The 21,706-nt window shown below is 33.1% G+C and overlaps 1 pseudogene; it reads left to right on the top strand.

Moving 5' to 3' along the window:
• The first annotated feature begins 10,486 nt into the window (after nucleotides 1–10,486).
• Nucleotides 10,487–16,955, top strand: LOC120216830 (annotated as a pseudogene).
• The last annotated feature ends 4,751 nt before the right edge of the window (nucleotides 16,956–21,706 follow it).

The following is a 21,706-nucleotide window of genomic DNA, read 5'->3' on the forward strand; positions in this document are numbered from 1 at the left end:
ATTGAAATTGATCTTTGAAAGACTTGGAGTAATATTTTGATATTCGAGTAATTAAATCGAATATATTTAGAAAATCATTTGTAAAATCTTAAAATTCATTTAACTTAATTTGTTATATCGAAATATCAAAATGTTTTCAACAAGGTGTATATGGAGCAACCACCTAGTTTTGTTGCTCAGAAGGAGTATGAGAAAGTATGTCATCTAAAGAAATCTTTATATGGCTTGAAACAAAAGTCCTTGAGCTTGGTTTAGGAAACTTAGTTAGGTTATTGAGAAGTTCATAATGCAAGAAAGTGAGTCAGACCATTCTGTTTTCTTTAAAAAGTCTGATGAATGCATTATCTTATTAGTGGTTTATATGAATGATATCATTGTCATTGGAAGTGATTCTATTATAATTTCATCTCTGAAGTCTTTTCTTCATACTTAGTTCCACACCAAAGATTTGAGGATATTAAAATATTTCTTGGGAGTTAAGGTAAACATTAGTAAAAGAGTAATCTTTCTATCCCAAAGAAAATATGTGCTTGATTTATTATCGGAGTCGGGAAAATTAGGTGTTAAACCTTGTAGAACTCTAATGGTTCCTAATATACTATTAATCAAATAAGTAGAATCATTTGATGATCTTGAGAGGTACATGTGAACTATTGGAAAATTGAACTATCTTATGGTAACGCGTCCTAACATTACATATCAGATAAGTGTTCTGAGCCAGTATATGTTATCTCCAACTGTTGATCATTGGAAAGCAGTAGAACAAGTTTTGCATTATCTAAAAAGTGCTCTTGGATGTGGAATTTTATATAGCAGTCATGGTCATACTAGAATCGAGTGTTTTTAAGACTCCGATTGGGTAGGATGTAAGGAAGATAGAAGATCTACCTCAAGATACTATGTTTATTGGAGGTAATTTGGTTTCATGGAAGAGTAAGAAATATAATGTGGTCTCACAATCTAGTGTTGAAGCTGAATATATATAGAGTAATGGTCAAGTCTGTATGTAAAATCATATGGATATATAAACTCCTCAATGAAGTAGGAAGTAAAGTTTCAGTACCAACAGAACTCTGGTGTGATGATCAAGTTGTGCTTCATTTTGCTTCTAACCCTGTCTTCCATGAATGAACTAAAAATATTGAGAATGATTGTCATTTCATTTGCGAGAAGATAAAACAAGGTTTGGTCACTACTAGATATATAAAAATCATAGAAGAACTAGGAGATATTTTCACAAAGACGCTCAATGGAATCCAAATCAATTATCTATGTAACAAGTTGGACATGATTAATATATATGATCCAACTTGAGGAGGAGTTTTACATATTATTAGACAAATTATTAGGTTAACTTTTAGCTAATATATTCCATTAAATGTAATATATTTAGTTACCTAATTTAACTATATTAATTGTGTATATACAGCCATTTCTATTGATGAATAATATATATGAGAATACTTTCTCTATTGTTGAACAAAATGTTTTTCTTGTAGTTGCTTCATATGCAAGACACTTTCACAGGCTAAAATACAGGGACGAAGAAAATAAATAGCTCAAAATATCATAGCATGAACATTTATAAAAATAAAAAGAGAGAAACAGACAACTTTCATTAAAGTTAAAATCTATAACAAATGACATATTATCTCCCCTTTATTCAGAAATAACTTTACAATTTCAATTCCAGCTTGAAATTCACAAAACACAGAAGATTATCATCAAACGTAAATGTCACATAGAATGTAAAACTAACTGGGAAGGCAAAAGCAAACAAGCATGTACCAGTCCTCCAAGGTTGTCTGTGAGATCCAAAGTGAAATATGAATCACCCATATATTGAAGTTGCTTAATTCAGTGCAAATTGTTTCTATTAATCTAATAGAGTACGTAAATAGGAGAAGAAAAAGTCAACAATATGAACGTAGTTGGTTTCACTATCTTCTTTTACATGTTGTGGTAGCTTATGTCACAATAAATTTGTTTAAGGACAGCAAAAACACGCATTGATCATAAACATAACATGTCATAAAGGCTTGTATTCTTTTTTTCTAAGCCAAAACAATTCACTTTCTATTCTATAACAAATCTAGCCAATCACTTTGCATTGTTTATCAATATAACTTCAATTCTAAAAGAAGTATGAGTGTGATGGAGAAAGAGGAATAAGCAATCATTTCTCACACCAATTTTCAAAGACTAAAAGACTCATAAATAATGAAATACTTTTTAAGTTATTCATCAAAAACATTTTCATAGGAAATAACAATAAAGTATTATTTAGTAAAATAATAAATATTTACCAATAACCAAATTTTTTCACATACCCAACAGAAATGGAACCATTACTAACCTGTTCCAACCTATAGAAAACAGGTGTTCGAGCAACAAGTTGTCTTTGGATTTCTAGAGATTCAGTAGGTCCACAATTGCCATGCCTGACCTAAAATTGAGAGTGGACCATTGGATGAAAAAGGACATGTGTAAATGTTAACAATGAACTGCTATATTCATAGGAACAATTTAGAGAACAAACTTAATGGTCACAAAGGTTTCATGGTACCTTGTAACAAAGATGGTGCTTCAAAGTCCGATTTCCCCCACAACATTCTCTCCATTAACAGCTAAAACTTCATCTCCCTATCAAATAGAATTTACTAACACCAGGACACATATCATCCATGCATATATACCCTATATAGAAACATTAAATTGATACTCTTCCAATTTTACTACTACGTTTCAATAAAATTATCTATCCTTTTAATTAAATGAGGCACCACCACTTTTCACTCTCCATTGTATCATTATCCTACAGTCACTCTCACCCTCCTCATCTTGGATTCTTTGTTCTCTACTCACTTTTTTTTTATTGAATACCACTCAATGCAACAAAAATGAGCAATTTATAACAGTGACTCGGTCATTCATATATGTCTACGAAGAATAGTGCAGGGATATTAGATAGCACCAAGTCTAGCTAAGCATTGATCAAGTATCAGAATCTCGTTTTTCTAAAGATAAATGAATAGGTTGAGATACTCAAAATAAAATTTTGTTACAATCAACCAGAAATGGCCCAATGCAAGTATTGCAGTACTACGGGTATACTCTACATGTCTTACTCCGGTAGTATAAGCAGGACCATCCAATATAAGTCCTTTCACCTTCAGCTTCACACCTCCAATATCATCTGAAACTTCTTTAATATTTATGCTAATACAAGTGACGTCATACATCGCCATCTTCAAGAACTCTCAATAGTGACAAAAAAGTTACCCGAAATGGCAATTTCCATGTACACAGAAAAAAAAAACTAAAATCCATTAGTAAAGCAAACATAGCAAATATTTATATTTGATGCACGTTAAGCTTATATTATATGTAAAGATTATTACTGTAAGCTAAGTAAGTAAAGAATTACCTCAGCTGCTGAAATGAATCGCGTGTAAGGGTCGAGGGTTGCCTAAACTTGCCAGTATCCTTTTGATTAACGCGTGGGCCTTAGACCTTGATTGAATCGAAGTCCCCAAAATATCATTTTTTTACTGCGACAAGCAAGCAATATTAAAAAATGAAAATTTAGCCACAAAACTGAAGATAGAAATAAAATTTATCTCTCATGATCGAGGAGTCCAGTGGTGGGCTGCTCATCTTTAAAGAGATGGGGTTACAGTCACTGCATACTGATATAAAAAATTGTTTGCATGCGCGGGCTTGCGCGTGGTAGTTTATGAGGTGAAAAACCAAAAGTGAAAATCCATTTTTATTATGTTTTAAAAATAATATTTATACTAATTAATAATAATATAATGTAGATTTAATAAATGAATGGACAAATACATTTGTTCAATTAGTTAAGTTGTTCATATTTGTTCATTCATGTTACTTTAGATCATGGGTTATAAAATCATTATAAACACTCTCATTTCTTCTCTTAGAATCACACATCCTCTATCCTTTAGATAAAAATAAGATTAGATTTAGAAGTAATGACATACAAAAAGAATATTAAGTATGTTTTAAAAATAATATTTATACTATTTATAATAATATATGATAGATCTAATAAATCAATGTACAAGTACATTTTATCGGATAGTTAAGTTTTTTTTTATCTTTGTGCACTCGCATAGGTTATAGAATCATTATAAATAATGTTAAGTTATACAAAATTATGAAATGATCATATAAATATAACATGAAACATAATTAAAAAAACATGAATAATAAACATCACAATAAAATGTTAATATTACAAATTATTCATATTTTAACTTATGTATAAATTTACAATACTTATTTTTTTTAAGTAAACAAAATTATTTTATTATCATCCCCAAACCATAAAAAAATGATAGCCGAGATTGGGACCTCGTTAAAAAACCCTCACTAAACCTAAGTGGAGTACGTCTTCCAAGAAGATCCAAATCTTTATTCTTTTTTTGCCATCGTAACCCTTTAATAGTTCAATTTTATCGAACCAAAGTCTTCTCAACTCCTCTCTTCTATTCCAGAACTTTAGACGAGCATCCATGGATGTGAACCTCATTTGACTATGAGGCCATACCACTGATAAACTTGCGCTTCCACCCCATCGAATTTGAGTGCCTCCTGAACTACCTCATTGTTGAAACTTTCTTTAATCTGACCCACCAATCAGAAATCCAACCACTCTACGTCTAAAATAGGGATTCTAATAGGTTTGTTGTCAATCTGTTCAAGGGCTGTAGTCGCATTCTCATTGAGAACTACCACCGTTGTTGACTTTTCCTTAACCTCAATGTTTCCGGAATCACCAAAAGAGGATTCATTTGTAATATGCTTCTGATCTTTTACAATCTCCAGGTTTGCTGTAAGTGCCTCGTTATAAGTTCTGCTGTCTCTCCACCCTTGTCTGAACAGTGTGGAAGTTGAAAGGTTGGAACTTTTCTTCCATTGGTCCCACTCCTTAGCAAGAAACGCTCTAACCTGGAAATCGTCCATGAACCTGCCATTTCCCTTCAGAGGTGCTTGTTGAGCTTCAGCCAAACTATTGTATATGACGAAATCAAAAGATGTTTTCTTTCCAATCATTTTTTTTGGTTATTGTAAGCAACAAAAACGTCCAAAACTTTGCCATACAATTGGAAAATTTCCTGCAGTGCTTTGTGGTCTATTCTCTTGCTGATGTTGTGTATAGGAACACTGCATAACCAAGGCGGTGCCGCTTGAAAGCACTAGGGCCGTTTGGTTCACGGCATTCTTGATTACCGGGGAATGAAATCCTCATTCCCCCATTTGGTTTCTCGGTAATCTTTTATTACCAACAATAGATTTTTTGAGGTATATTATTGGAAATGTGATTACTCCTCTCTTAGGTATTGTTGGATTACTGACGTTTTGGACTAAAATGCCCTTAATTTTCTTCTTCTTCAAAATTATCCTTCTTCTTTCGTTGAATAATAGAAATTCTACGAATGTTAAATTACAAATTTATCCTTAAACTATTTTAGATTTACAAAAAAAAATCTATAATTAAAATTTTATATGAAGTTCAGAAGTTAAAATAAAATTTTACCCTTTCATTAAACTTATTTATCTTTTCAATTTTGTAAAAAACATATATATAAATTTTATGAATTTAAAAATTTAAACATCAACTTATAATTATCGTACTATAAAATTAAATTGATCTTGTAACCACTAATTTTTATACGAGTTTAAGTTCAAATTTGTTATAAATCATATTAAATCAAATCAATTTAAATTCATCTTACCCAAATTCACCAAAATCCTATTCCATTAGAAGCCTAACAATCCTCGCCTCTTCTCTAGTCATTATGGCCAGTGGAATTTTTCTCACCAGAATTTTATAGGTAAAAAACCTTAATCTTATAGCTTTTTAAAATTAAATTATATCCTTATCTACGCGACAACTATCATTATATGCTGCCCAAAAATATCATTAGGAGGGTGAAAAGCCCACAATAAAAAAAGGCTGATGGAAAGAGCTATAACTATGTTTGTCACTCATTAGTGATCATAGTTGCACTCTAAAATTCAAATTGTGGGAAGGATCACCACACCTCAGGGAACAATATATTTAAAATTTATTTTGATCCAATGATAAATTTAGAAAATCAAAGAGAATAATTTGAACCATCTAATATTCGATTTACACCTTTAAATTTTTTTCGATAAATTCGACTCTGAATATGAACTCAAAACATTATAACAAATTTCTTCAATGTAATTTAATGAAATTATAAATATTTCTATAAATAATATAATATAATTATTATATTATATTCGATTAGACAATGTGGGTGTAAAAATATATTTATATTTAGGTTTTTTTTTTTGCATTTAGCGAGCATCGATAAACACTACTAACGATGATCACCATTAATTTAATTTATAAAAATTTAAAATTCTAAAAGACTCGATGTATAGTTATAAATTAGTAAATTATTTAAAATAAAATATTAGTTATATTACTTTCCATAATTTTTTTAGATAAATTATACTATTGATCACCTAACTATTTAGCCATTGTACTTTTATCACTGATCTTTCTACTTTATCAATCAGACCACCTAATTATTTAATTATATTCAATTAAGTCACTTGTCCTAATATTTTGGGTAAACTACATGTTTAGTATCTAAACTATCACTTTTTCCATTTTAGTACCTCAACTTTTAAATTTTTTTCAAAATCATACATAACATTTACTTTTTATTTCATTTTAGTGTCATTTGTTAAAAAGTTAAAGGCTAACTAACGTGGTACTTTTTTAATATTTTTTAGTTACCTCAACTTTTAATTTTTTAATATTTTAGGTAAACTACATGTTTAATATCTAAATTATCACTTTTGTTCAATTTACTTTTTATTTTATTTTAGTGTCATTTGTTAAAAAGTTAAAGGCAAACTAACGTGGTACTTTTTTAATATTTTTTAATTACCTCAATTTTTAATTTTTTTTTTCAAAATCACACATAACATTTACTTTTTATTTCATTTTAGTGTCATTTGTTAAAAAGTTAAAGGCAAACTAACATGGTACTTTTTTAATATTTTTTAGTTACCTCAACTTTTAAATTTTTAATATTTTGGGTAAATTACATGTTTAATATCTAAATTATCACTTTTGTTCCATTTACTTTTTATTTCATTTTAGTATCAAGTTAAAGGCAAACTAACGTGGTACCTTTTTAATATTTTTTAGTTACCTCAACTTTTAATTTTTTAATATTTTGGGTAAACTACATGTTTAATATCTAAATTATCACTTTTGTTCCATTTTAGTATCTCAACTTTTAATTTTTTTTAAAATCATACCTAATATTTATTTTTTATTTCATTTTAGTGTCATTTGTTAAAAAGTTAAAGGCAAACTAACGTGGTACTTTTTTTATTTGGGTAAATCATACAATTCATCACTCAACTATCTTCTCACTCTTATTTTGGTCACTAAAGTTTAAATTTTTTCAATTTAATCATTAAACTTTCGAGTTATTTCTATTTTTGGTAACTCTCTAATGTCATGAACAATTTATTTATTATTTTTAACACGCCACAGAAAAATAATTAATATTTAATATCAAATAAGATTTAAAAATAAAATAATAAATAAAATTTATAATTTTAATCTAACCCTTAATTTATAAACCCCAACCCCATCGACATCACCATCCATCCGACCACCACATAACACTAAGGGGGCATTTGGTTCAAATAATCTTGGATTACCTGGAGGAATGGAATGACATTCTCCCGTTTGGATGACAAACATTCCCAACCCTCGATAATAAGTTTTTACTAACAGTGGTGTTTTGGGAGGTTATTATTGGGAATGTGATTCCCCATTCCCTTATGTATTGTTAGATTCCCGGCGTTTTGGACTAAAATGCCCTTAATTTTTTTTTCAAAAATATCATCCTTTTGTCGTTTAATAAAAAAATTCTACGAATGTTAAATTACAAATATATCCTTAAACTATTTTAGATTAACAAAAAAAATCCATAATTAGAATTTTATATGAAGTTTAGGGGTTAAAATAAAATTTTACCCTTTCATTAAACATATTTATCTTTTCAATTTTGTAAAAAAATTATAAATTTTATGAATTTAAAATTTTTAAAGAAAATATATAAATTAATTATAGTAAAATTATAGTAGAATTCAACTTGTTAAAAAATAAATATATAATAAGGACAATTTGGTAAAATATACATTTTAATAATTTTTTATTTCTTTAATCAAACACTATAATTTTACATTCCTGCTAAACGAACTAAACACAACAATGCAATATTCTCAGTAATATGTTAGGTAATTTTACATTTCAGTAATCCTATTCCCACAGGTAATCTTACATTTCGTAAACTAAATGCACCTTAAATTCATCAGTGTTGAGAAAAATACCTATGACCTTGAAGTCCAATATCTGCTAGCAATGTAAACAATTTTTATTTCTTTGAAAGAAAATAGGAGGCTATTTATCATCCATCAGTGTTATCTTTGGTCTCTCATTTCCTTTCATAACAGCTAATGAACAAATCCTCATGTCCTGTGTAATTTGTAAAAAGACTTTGAAATCTTCCATTCCTTTGTTTCTTAAATATGGATTATTTCAATAGCTACGACGGCAGCTCATCTCATCTCACCTCATCTCACCTCATCTCATCATCTCATCTCATCTCATTTGGGCACAAATGAGACCGAAATGCCTGTAGGAACATTCACATTATCCGACCATATTTTAGATTCCAAATAAAGCTTGGAAATTTTCCCTGCCACGCGTCCCATACCCAGCCGTTTATCAGCATTCACGTGTACGCAATCCAACGCTAGACGTATCAACTTCTCCCCACCTCCACTGGGAATGAATCGTTCAACCTCCTGTCAACCCATCTCCTCAACCCTTCTCTTCCATCCGCCACCGCTTTCACCGCCGTATCCATCACAGAAGGCTCATCACCTGAGAATAGTTCCAAAATCACCACTCCGAAGGCGAAAACATCGGATTTATGTGTCGCGACGCCGCTGGATCTGAACTCCGGCGACTTTTAACCCCTCACGCCTTCGAGCTTTCTTTCTCCACTTTCAGATCTCTTCAGTTTCCTAAAACTCGCGTCACTATCTTCTTCAGTCACTTGTTCGATTTCTGTTTCACGTTTTGAGATGTCAATTTCCGGCGTTTCGTCCTGGTCTTTCTCCGCAAAGCTGTGCTATTCCAAAATGGCAAATCTTTGCATTAAAAGAAGGCTCCGTGATGATAATACTACTGCTTTTAATGTGACTATGGACGATGCTCAGATTTAATACGGTTTTGTTCTGAACATAGTCGAGTCCCTGAGCAAGATTAGCGACGATCTGCATTCTCGAAATCCAAGTCGAGAGAACAGTCGAGATTATTGTTATGTGGTGGTGGGGTGCTGATGTCGGTGGTTGGGGTTTAGATCGATGATGATTGACATTTGGAGATTAAGGATCAAATTAAAATTATAAATTTTATTTATTATCTTATTTTTAAATATTATTTATATTAAATATTAATTAATTTTCTATGTCAAGTTAAAAAATAATAAATAGTCAAAGTCATTAGAGAATTATCAAAATAGAAACAATTGGAAAATTTAATGATTAAATTAAATTTTTTAAATTTTAGTGATTAAAATAAGAATGAAAAGATAGATAAGTAATGAATTGTATGATTTACCCAAATAAAAAAAATACCACTTTAGCTTATCATTAACTTTTTAACGACGGACATTAAAATGAAATAAAATATAAATATTAAATATAATTTTAAAAAAAATTAAAAGTTAAAATAATTAAATAAAATAAAAGTGATAATTTAGATATTAATCGTATAATTTAACTTAAATATTAAGAACAAGTGGTTTAAATGAATATAATTAAACTTGGGCGTAGAAGTTGAGAGAATGAATGAGAATTGGGATGTGGAGATATTGGGGGGAAGCGATTAATGAATGAGGCTGCCCATGAACCGTGTAAACTAAATGCAGAGAGAGCTTACTTTATTTGTCTATTAAGAGAGTAACATTTTTTTACCTTTTCATACTATTGAATATTTATTCATTTTTATAAATTTAAGGATGAATAGATTATTTATTTATTTATTTATTTATTTATTTATAATGATATCATTTCTACATATTATAATTTTTTTTATCAAATTTAAATTTATTTTTATAAAGTTATTGATCCAAATATTATAATTATAACTAATTATATTTTGACTTGATAAATTTTAAAATGTAAAAATTATTAAAATTTTCAAAATCTTTACAACTGACCCACTACAGCTTTATTAGTTAATCATTTAAAAAACGAAACAATACTTTTTAAAAATTGATCTTAAGAGTATGTTAATTTTTTGTTATTTTTTAATTCGGAAATAAGCATTTTAAAAATTAAAGATTAAATTTGGACACATACGATACGCGGTCACTACCCCAGAGGGCTTTCGCTTCGGAGACCAGAGAGAAAATAACTACCCTTCTTTTATAAAGAGATTTATCCTTCCTCTACTTCTTCGTTGCTGCGTGCTGTCTTTTATTTCCGTCGAGAGAAGCGAAAGACAAAAAGCTCAAAACTTTAACCACGTCGTTTTTCTCTCTCTCTCAGATCTGAGAGAGACCTAAGAGAAACCGTTTGGAGAGGGGTACCCTGAGAGAGAGGATGAGCGGGAAAGGAGGAGGAGGAGGAGGTGGTGGAAATAATGGGCTAGGGAAGGGCAGTACTGGAATTTCAGGTATTCCGGTTGGGTCTCGGAAGATGGTCCAGAGCTTGAAGGAGATTGTGAACTGCCCTGAACCCGAGATCTATGCTATGCTTAAAGAGTGTAACATGGACCCTAACGAGGCATTCAATCGCCTCCTCTCTCAAGGTCCCCGCCCTTTATCTTCTCTATTTATTGTAATTTTTTAAACACCATTTTTGGTCCCCCAATTTGGTGGGTTTATTTCCCGGCTTTTTGTTAATCAAAGGGTTTTTTATTAATTTTTATTTTGGAGAATTATAACTTCTGGGTTTTGGTGTTTTATTGTGGTAAAAGATAAAATCTGCTTAAGTTTGGTCATGAGAATGCCCACAGTCTAAAACCCTGCCTCCGTAACTCTCAATTGATTGCGAAAACATATGATGCTCTGTTTCGTAACTATAGGGCTGATGAAGTTTCTGCTATTGTGATGACACTGTATTTCGTTTCTAATAAGATGCTTGCCAAATGTGTAGATCCTTTTCACGAGGTGAAGAGCAAACGGGACAAGAAAAAAGAGGTGTGTGCCTGTGGAAATTACGTGACCGTTGCATTTTCCTTGATAACCATGTTCCTATCTTTTCCTCTGTTGTTGTTGTTGTTGTTGTATAACTTCAGTGATAGATAGCACAATTGTGGTCAGTCATATATCCGTTATGTCAGGTTGTCAGTTACTTTCAGCATTGCAAATGAGTGGTTAATAAGATTCACTTTTCACTGATGACGAGCTTCCCCCTAGTTAGTTCATTTGAATATTTTTTAATTATTTGTGATGGTTATATTGCTTCCTGTTTTCTCTTTTGACTTGTTTCCCCCTTTCTCTCCAGAGCAAAGATACAATTGATTCCAGATCTCGTGGTGCCAATAACCTTGGGAGTCGTGATGGTAGGAGTGGTTCAGACCGATATATTGGGTGTGGTGGCTCATCCAATTACAGTTCTAGTGGTATGACTGAACATGCTCCATGCAATTTTGGAGAAGAGTTGGCTTTTACCTGGTTAGCAAAAAAATGTCCTGGAACTCATTAAGATGGTTTCTCATCCATTACTGCTCTTTTTCTTTTGTTAGAGCCTGGCCCTTTCCATGGTAAACCTGCACAAAAGAGGGAAAATGGAACCCACGCTTATGCAGACTCTTCATCCTCTGCATCTGGTCTACAAGTAAACAACATGAACCAGAGACCTCCTCCCCACAGGTAATCCATAGAAATAGAATCTCAATGATGATGTTTCTCGTCTGTCCAGTTAAGGAGCTGAAAAGCAGCTATTGAATTTGAGTTATAATGACCTGAAATAGATTGTACTGCTACATTTGTCTTTTGCTTTTTTTTATTTGATTGAATGCAAAGAGAATCATGATATTGGTTAACACAGAATCATTCTTAATGAAATTAACTTAGTTACACATTTGAGCCTCACTGGGTTTGTGTGTTTGAACTGATCCTTATAAAAGATTACTAGTTTGGCTAGGGTGGATGTGACTATAATATCTCAAATGTTCACAAAACTGGGGTAGGTGGAGTTTGGACTAGAGGCTACTTTTTTACAAACTTGTAATTGTTTTTAATGTAAAAGAAGTGTAAGGATGTTTTAGACTTTTAGTTGACTGGGTTTTATTTCCCTAATTTCTATTTTGGAATGGCATTTATATTTGTGTGGTTCCCAAACAATGTAATTGTGATAAGTTTTTATGGGTTTGTTACTTTTCTCATATGTGAGTTTTGCAGTGAAGCTGTTGTCACCGAACATAAAACATCCACAGCAGGTTTAGCTGGACTTTCTTCATTGTCACAACCTTCGGGATACCAATCTGCTTGGCTGGGGCTCCAGGTCAAGTATCAATGGCTGATATTGCCAAGATGGGCAGGCTACAAAACAAGGTGTCTGTCGTACCAGACCCTACTCATCAAAGTGTTAATAATCGGGATCTTGCAGTACCTCCTTCAGCAGCAGCAGCAGCACATCCTAATATACATCCACCACATGGTCACATTTCTAAGGTGCCAGATGTTACTCATGAGCCAAATGTCACCACAAAACAGCATAGTTCTCCAAGTGATGAATGGCCCCTCATCGACAACCCATCTGCTGTTTGTGTGAACTCTATCTCAGAGCCATCTGCAGAATCTGGTTTGTATGCAGATGCATCTAAATTGCCTGTGGATAGAAATAACCAACACATAGAAGCTAAGTTGGAGGAAGCTCAGACAGGGGATGGTCCTGTTGAAACTGTCAATGATAATCATGTCCAGTCTCTTATTTCAAGTAGAAATATACAAGAGGATGATATCAGTTCCTATCAGCCTCAAAAGCATGCTTTTGAGAATAATGAAGGTTAGTGTAGTGCTTTAAGTCGCTCAATCTTGTGTGATTCAAGATGAAGGTTTCCTAGTTATTCACATGAATTAATCACTTTATGATTAAGGCAAGCAGTGATTGCATTTTTGGAATTTTCTTTTTACAACCTATTTCTGATTGTCTTGCGATTTCTGTTATGTTTTAGGGTTGTTGAATCACCCCCAACCCTTTGCACACAATTAAAATATCATACATTCTTTACTTTGAATTATTTTTCATTTCTCTCTCCTACGAAGTGGATTTGTGAGCCTGAGAACAACTAGAGTTGGGCATCTTCCTTGACTCCCTCTTTTGTTCTCCAAAATTATAGCCACACTTTTAACCTGTGATTCTCTAAACAGTGTATTCTTAAATCTACCCTTTTCTAGAGTATAGTTCTTACCTTGATATTCAGTTAGTTTTTTATCATTTGATGTAGATTTTGTCCATGGGATTCCTGCTAGGAAGTTTTTATGGACTTAAACACTTTATCTATCTTGTTTCTTTCTTTTTTAGCTGAAGATGATTCTTCATCAGTTGATGTGAATATGCAACAGCTTAATTTGCATAATGATGAACAAGAGCCACCACATGAAGAGGATAATCTGTCTGTAATCATACCAAACCACCTGCAAGTCCACTCCCTGGCCTGTTCACATTTGAGTTTTGGAAGTTTTGGACCTGGCATTGGTTCTGCCTTTTCTGAATCATTTTCATCATTGCCCTTGAAGAATAATTTGGATGAAGCTCCTGAAGCAGCTGATATCTCATCTATTGGGCACATTGAGAATGGGTATTCATTTGAATCTTTTCCAAGATTTTAATTTGCCTTGTTTTTCTCCTTTGTTCTATGTACAATTGTGGTAAACAGTTTTGCTTGCAGAAATCCCGAGTATTATGGCAATGAACATCTCAGAAATAACACAGAGGAAAATATAATGACCAGAAGTAATATCAGCACTGGAAATTATGAGGCTACTGAAGTTTCTCAACCAACTGAACTGAAGCAGGACGATTCTGAAGCTGCCCAAGGGAGTCAATATGCATTTCCTTCATCTGCATCTGGTTATAACTATGAGAACTCTCAACAGTTAAATCCTGCTTTTACTCATCTGCAGACAAACACTCAAATACACAATCTCACTCCTTTCTCAAGTGTAATGGTAATGCATCTTAATTTTATGTTCTGTTTTTAATCCATGAACATTATTTTTCTAGCTTATATTTCAAACCATATGTTTAAAAGTTTGATTTAAAATTTTCTTTTACATCGAACTTTCTGGGTGACAGCTTCATCTTTTCTTCTAGCATTCATTTTCAAGAAAAACCCTGCTGTACTATTTGAAATTATCGATTGACCTAATATGTTCTTGGAACAGTGTGTTAATATCTGGAGTTCCCTTCTTACCATAATGGTTTTTTGTGCAGCAAGCATATACAAATTCATTGCCAAGTACTTTGCTGACATCAACTGTTCAGACTGCAAGGGAGCCGGATCTTCCATACTTGCCCTTTCCCGTGACTACAAAATACACCAATGCAGTCTCTTCCATTAGTGGTCCAACCATTTCTATGCCAGAGGTGCCCTTTGCTTTATCTTATTAATTTCTTGATGTCTGTGACTCTGTGCGTTTCTAGTAATGATCAACTATTATCCCTTTTTATTTTATTTTTCCAAATTCTACTCTAAAAATGCTTTTATGGAATACAATCAAGACTCAAGACACTTGTATGCGTGGGCCGTGGGTGTATAGATAGGGAAAAGAGTGATAAAACTTGAGTTTGTAGGCATTTGATTTTGGTTTGTTTAAGAAGAGATAAATAGGAGGCAGCTAAGAGTTGGCAATGAAGATATAAGAATAAAATAAACGTCCTATATTCTCACAATTCAAAGTTAGTTTTTTTATTTTATGGGAGATTTTTTTAATTGGTATCTGAGTTGGATCTCTCCTACTCCCTTGAGAGCAAATCAATATTGGGAGACCTACCCGTTCCTTGGGACATATTCTTATTTCTAGGTGTTGGGAGTTGCTTGGGCCATATATCTTGTGCTACTATTTTTTCAAGAGTTTGCTGAAGTGAGATTGAACTTCATATCATCTAATATTGAAGCTCTTTTTAATGTCAACTTTACCTGGTATTGATGTCATCAAATATGCACTATATTGCTTTCATATTTGAATAGGTAGAATTTTGGTTGTGAAAGAACATGCTTTGCGCTGACACTGGAAACATTCTTAAATGCTAGTTTTGAATGCATCACTGATCCCTAATGTGGAATGCCGGCCTTTGAATATTTCTTATCCATCACTTCTTTTTCCTCACTCTTCTGTTAAGCATCTGTTTCTATCGGATCTAGATTTAATTTTGTTGCATGTTTTTGTTATTTGCTTATGCTGGTGTCGGAAAAGGGGATAAAAATGCCTATTAACCATAAACGACAGTTAAGTTGGGGGTGGGGAAAGAAAAAACAATAGGTCAATTTCAAAGTCTAACTAAAAAAAATTCTATAATTGGTAAGATTCAATCCCTTTCCTGATGAACTTGGACATTTGCAGGCTTTGCGAGCAGCTGGTATTTCTGCACCACAGGAAACTTCACAGACCCTGCCTGGTGCCACTGTTGCCACAGTACCTGCTCTACGCAGCATCTAGCTATGCACCCTTTTTCCCAACCTACACTTCCATTGGGACATTTTGCCAACATGATTAGTTATCCTTTCTTGCCTCAGAGTTACACTTATATGCCACCAGTATTCCAGCAAACATTTGCCGGTAATAGTGACTATCCTCAGTCCCTGGCAGCTCTGCTCCCCAATACAAAAATAGTGTTTCTGTTAGCAGCCTGCCGCAATCTGCTGCAATTGTATCTGGCTATGGGTTTGGGAATTCTACCAACGTTCCTGGAGGACTTCCTCTGAATCCGCCTACTGTACCTGCAGGCACAACCATTGGCTATGATGATATTCTGAGTTCTCAGTACAAGGACAGCAATCATTTGATGTCACTTCAACAGGTAATTGATGTACCAAACATTGTTCATTGAATTGAATAGTTGCATTCATTTCTGTGGAATGCGTGTGCATAATATTGCATTTGTTATTCTTTAATGGTTCTGAAGTAAAATTCTTTCCTTCCTCTTTCTACCTCCACTTTCAGGGGTCTGATTTCACTTCTGTAGTTTATATATATATATTTTTTCATTTCTTCTGCTTTGAATCTAAAAGGGTACCCTTTTTTCCTTTGTTTTATTTGGTTAGACTGAGAATTCAGCCATGTGGGTACATGGTGGCCCTGGCTCACGAACAATGTCTGCTGTTCCTGGAAGCACGTATTACAGCTTACAGGGGCAGAACCAGCAAGGCGGTGGATTTCGACAAGGGCAACAGCCTTCACGGCAGTTTGGGGCTCTTGGATACCCAAATTTCTGCCATTCACAAACTGGAGTATTGGGGGACCATCAGCAGCAAAACCCCATGGATGGAACTCTGAGTGGGTCTCAAGGCCAGCCATCAAAGCAGACCCAACAGTTATGGCAAAACAGTTACTGATGTTATCACCTCCTGGTTTTTCAGGGTCTTTAAGTGTTTGAAAGTGGCCCAATCAAAGGCATTCCTGCGATTGAATAATTACATGTAATAGTTGGTGGGGGTCTGAAGAGACCTTGATGGCTACTGCCCTGTGCCACGAGGTTGTATTCTACTTATTTATTGTCTGCTTATGTTTACATAGAAACACAGTGTGGTAATTTGGGATAGTGGACTTTGCCCTTCGCTCTTCTTTCCCCTCATTGTTTCTCCGTTACCCTTCCCTTTTTTATAGTGAAAAGTTCCCTTTCTATTTCATGATTTCATTCTCTCTTGGATTTAAATGTAAGTTTAAGGTAAATCTACTCAATGTTCGAGTGGTATTTACCTTAAACTTACATTTAAATCCAACCTGTTGTCTATAGGCGCAGCTTCCTCGGTTATTTTGTTGTCCATTACTATTTAATCTTATGGCTGGTTTGGTTATATAAAGCCTAACTATTAAATGGGGTTTAAAAAAGATCATATTGCATCAAGAATTACGCAAAATTAAATTTGAGAGTTAAAGTTCAAATAAAAGTTGTCGAAACCATTTTTAAGTGGTTTGAAAATAGTCGTGGCAAAGATAAAAGTTTTTGGAAGTGGGAGTCGCCATTGGTTGTTTTGGGCTAGGTGCGACCGAATAACTTTAAATTGGATTTGCTTTTAAAATCATATTAAAATGAATTCAAGACTAGGTTACGTGTGGGGTAGGTTAGAACACTCCCACGATGTCTAAAAATTGTTATCTTTATTAAAATACAAGATATTATTTTTTTACAAGAATTACGAATATGGGTTTAATCTAATTTTAACCTCATATGAATGTAATTTTTAAAGACAGTACAATTCGTTTGAAATAAATAATTAATATTTGCACCTATTTATAAAGGAAGCTCACATCATTGAGGAGGATGTCACTTTGTTGCATACAACTAAGAAGTTTGCAATTCAGCTACTTAGGATACTACATTTTTTAGTCAACATAACAAAATAACATTGCCTAATTATTTTTTAAAGACAAAAACAAGTTTCATGTAATGCAACTTTACAAAACGTTGCTACGAAGATCACATCATTAGTAGTTACGCATGAAAATAATAATAAATGACTAGAGAAAAAGATTAACAAAGAAACAGAGACAAATTTTTTCATTCAGTTTCGAATTATGATCTAACATGAAATTAATTAAGAATTTAGCCATATTTAATAATTATCTTCTATTTATGGATTAAATCAAATTAATTAAAAATTAGGCCAATGTTCCCATATCAATTTCCAAATTAGGAACAAGATTAGAATCAATTAAGAAATTGAACTCAAATTTATTAACTAATTTCAAATTATGGATCATATTGAACTTGAATGAAAAATTAGGGTTAAATATCAATTAAGGATTAAAATGAAACTAATTAATAATTAAAGCCCCATAATTTAATCAATTAAACTCTAATTAGGACCTACAAATCGAGTATACAAAGTCAAAACATACAAACAGGACTAAAATGGGAGATGTTTAAAAGCGACATGACTGCTATAAGATTTAACCCTTACACCCCAAAACACGTGGGTTACATAAAGTAAATGGGTCAGGTTTATTTTAAAACCAATGTTTTTAAAACCGGACCGGACATTGAACCGGTGAAGATACTGTTCACTAGTTCAACCGGGTTCAACCGCGGTTGAATCAGATTTTATATAAAATAATTTTTTTTTTAATTTTACATAATATTCAAAGCAATATTAATATATATGTAACATTTTTTTTAAGTTTACAATATTAAAAGGTATAAAAATATCACAAGTCATAACATATATAAATTAAAAACCATAAAATCAAGTGAAACAAAATGATTCAAATCAACTACAACATAATATTTAAGGTAAAACATATTAAATAATAATAATTATATAACTATAATAAAAAAATAAAATTGGGGCTTAAAAAAATCATAACAAATGATGTCATTTGATTTAATTTTTAAAAAAAAACAATCTCACATGGCTAAGAAACATAGAAGCATCCCAAAAGTTAAAGAGTAAAAATATGAGAACAAAACAATCCACATGGCTAAGAAACATAGAAGAGCATCCCAACTTACTTCTATAAATAATAGAGGTAATTTGACATTCAAAATCATGGAACATTTTGGTGAGCACAGAACGAACTATTCTTTCGCTTCAATTGAGCTCAAATTTTAGGCTTCAATTTTTTTTGAGTTCGAGCCTTTTTGAGTTCAAATTTTAATATTATATTTCGAGTTCGAGTTGAACTTGATAATTTTTAGCTCGTGAGTTTTTGAGTCGAGTTGAGCTTACTTTTAAGTTTTCGAGTTCGAGTTGAGCTCAGCAATACTCGAATTTGACTCTGCTCGTTGAACAAACGACGTCGTTTGGTTTATTTTTTTTAAAAAAAAAAAGTGAACCGACGGTTCAAACCGGTTTTGGTTTTTAGTCGGTTCACCCCGATTTTACCGGTTTTCAGCCGGTTCTACCGGTTTTCAGCCGGTTCATTGCCAGTCCGATTTTGTGAGGTAATCAGACCGGACAGGCACCAGTTCACGATTAAACCGACCGGTCCAGTCCGGTTTTAATAACCATGTTTAAAACCCATGAATTTCACATGACATTTTAGGAATTTATTTTTCTAATATTCACCTTCAACAACGTCGTTTCTTTCAAACTTCAAACATAAGAGAAAAAAAAAGAATTTTCAGTCGGATTGATTAACTGAGATTCGTTGGATCGAATCATGGTCGGAGTATGTTGATCCTCGCATCCTCTCTTACTACTTGATCGCTCGGATTAATGAACGAAGCATCCGGCCGTAAAGAATCACCATCGTCGAAAAGTAAAGCCCATCGTTCCCATTTTTGCTTATCTTGATCTTTCTCTCTTTGGATTCTTTCATCACATACTTTTTTTTTGGTTTGGGTTGTTGTTTGTAGGTCTTGGGGTCCATGTGAATCGATGATGAGTATGATGGGTTGATGATAGCTCACAACCGACGTTAGCACGGGCAACGTTTGGAGTAAGGCTCATGGGTGGATGCAATAATTGTCTGGCGTTATTAAAGGCTTGATTTAGGGGCTGTGATGGGGTTGGTAATTGAGTAGTATGTGTGTGTTTTGGTGAGGGTCGAGAGACTGTGAATATTTTAGTTCAATGGACAGAGGCTCAAAGCCTCAGTGGGAAGCAACTAAGTGGGTACTGGATGAATCCATAGAGAATTTGGTCTTGGGAGTTGTTGATGGTTTTGAGGCATGAAGGAGAGTGACATGGAAATGGTGATAGAGCCCGACATTCAACCATGATCGAGAGGCCATTTCGTATATCTTCTATTGGTTCTCTCTCCCGTATTTCCTTTGTACCTTTGATTATTTATAGGTGATAATCAAAGTAGAATCATCTTTTCCTCAAATCATGGGATTATGGTAGATGTGTGTTGAGGTAGTAGATTCACCAAGAGATTTATAGAAGAATTTGTTGTTGTAATTGACTGGGTGAATGGAATTTCAATTGGACTGGATTTAGGCCCAAGTTTAGAAATATGTCTCGAGTCGAAACAAAATTAGTGTCTACAACTACCTCTCTTTGCTTATTACTAAAAGAAGGTATAGAGAAAAGACTAAAAGACACAATTTTGTCTAGATGGCTTAAAAAATATATTTTGTTCCAGACTTCTATGACAAAGGATGTTTGATATCGGATGTAATTTGCTCTACTCCTCCATAACAAAAGAACACTAGAGCTGGTTTAATTTTCTCTACTCTTCTATAACAAAGGAATACTAGAACTTGATCTATTGTAAAGTACTATACTCCTCCATAACAAAGGAACGCTATAACTTGCTTAAACTTATAAATTTGCTCCACTCCTCCGTAAAAAAGTAATGCTAGAGCTTGCTCGGTCTTTAAAATTTACTCTATTCCTTCATAACAAAGGAATGTTAGAGCTTACTAGGTTTTGGAAATTTGCTCTACTCCTCCATAACAAAGGAATGCTAGAGCTTACTTGATCTTGGAAATTTGCTCTACTCCTTCATAACAAAGAACGCTAGAACTTACTCGGTCTTGGAAATTTGCTATACTCCTTCATAAAAAAGGAATGCTAGAACTTCTCAGTCTTAGAAATTTGACCTACTCCTTCATAGCAAAAGAATGCTAAAGCTTGCTTGGTCTTATAAATTTTCTCTACTCCTCCATAACAAAGGAACGCTAGAGCTTACTCAGTCTTAGAAATTTACTCTTTCAATTTAAAGCGATGAAAGATGTCTTTCCCTTTCAACCCAAGGTGATGACATATGTTTTGCCTCTTCAAGTTAAGGAAATGAAACATAAATTAGATTTCTCCTCTAATCTAAAGCGATGAAAAATGTCTTACCCTTTCGGCCTAAGGTGATGAGAGATATAATACCCCTCCAAATTAAGGCAATGAGACTTTGAGTGAACTACTTATTCGATTTAAAGCGATGAAAGATATATTGCCCTTTCAACCTGAGGTAATGAGTGATGTCATGCCCCTCCAAGTTAAGGCAATTAAAACTTCGATTAGATCTCTCTTCAAACTCGAAACGATGAAAAATATCTTGCCCTTTCAACTCGAGGCAATGATATATGTCTTGCCCCTTCAAGTTAAGGTAGAGTGACCTTGAATGGATCTCTCATTCTTGAAGTGATGAGATATATATTACCCTTTCATCCCAAGGCAATGAGAGATGCCATGCCCTTCAGGTTAAGGCAACAAGACTTGTTCTTGACACTGATAGTTCAAAGAATTTCCAATAATCATTTCTTTGAAGTCTTTTCATCACTTGAATAGGATTTCATTCTAACTTTGAAATATTCACTAATCTTTAAGGCATTCTCATGTTTAGGAATTGGGATGGGTTCATCATATAACAACTCTCACATGGAAATTCTTCTTGGAAACTAGTTATCTGTCAAATATCATGATGTACTTATCTTTAATGCATTTATATGAATATGATTTTAATGCACTTTCTTTAGATGCATCATTTTCACAGAG

This window comes from Hibiscus syriacus, unplaced genomic scaffold (assembly GCF_006381635.1).
Source record: "Hibiscus syriacus cultivar Baekdansim isolate YM2019G1 unplaced genomic scaffold, ASM638163v2 tig00110174_pilon, whole genome shotgun sequence".
NCBI classification, from domain to species: Eukaryota; Viridiplantae; Streptophyta; class Magnoliopsida; order Malvales; family Malvaceae; genus Hibiscus; species Hibiscus syriacus.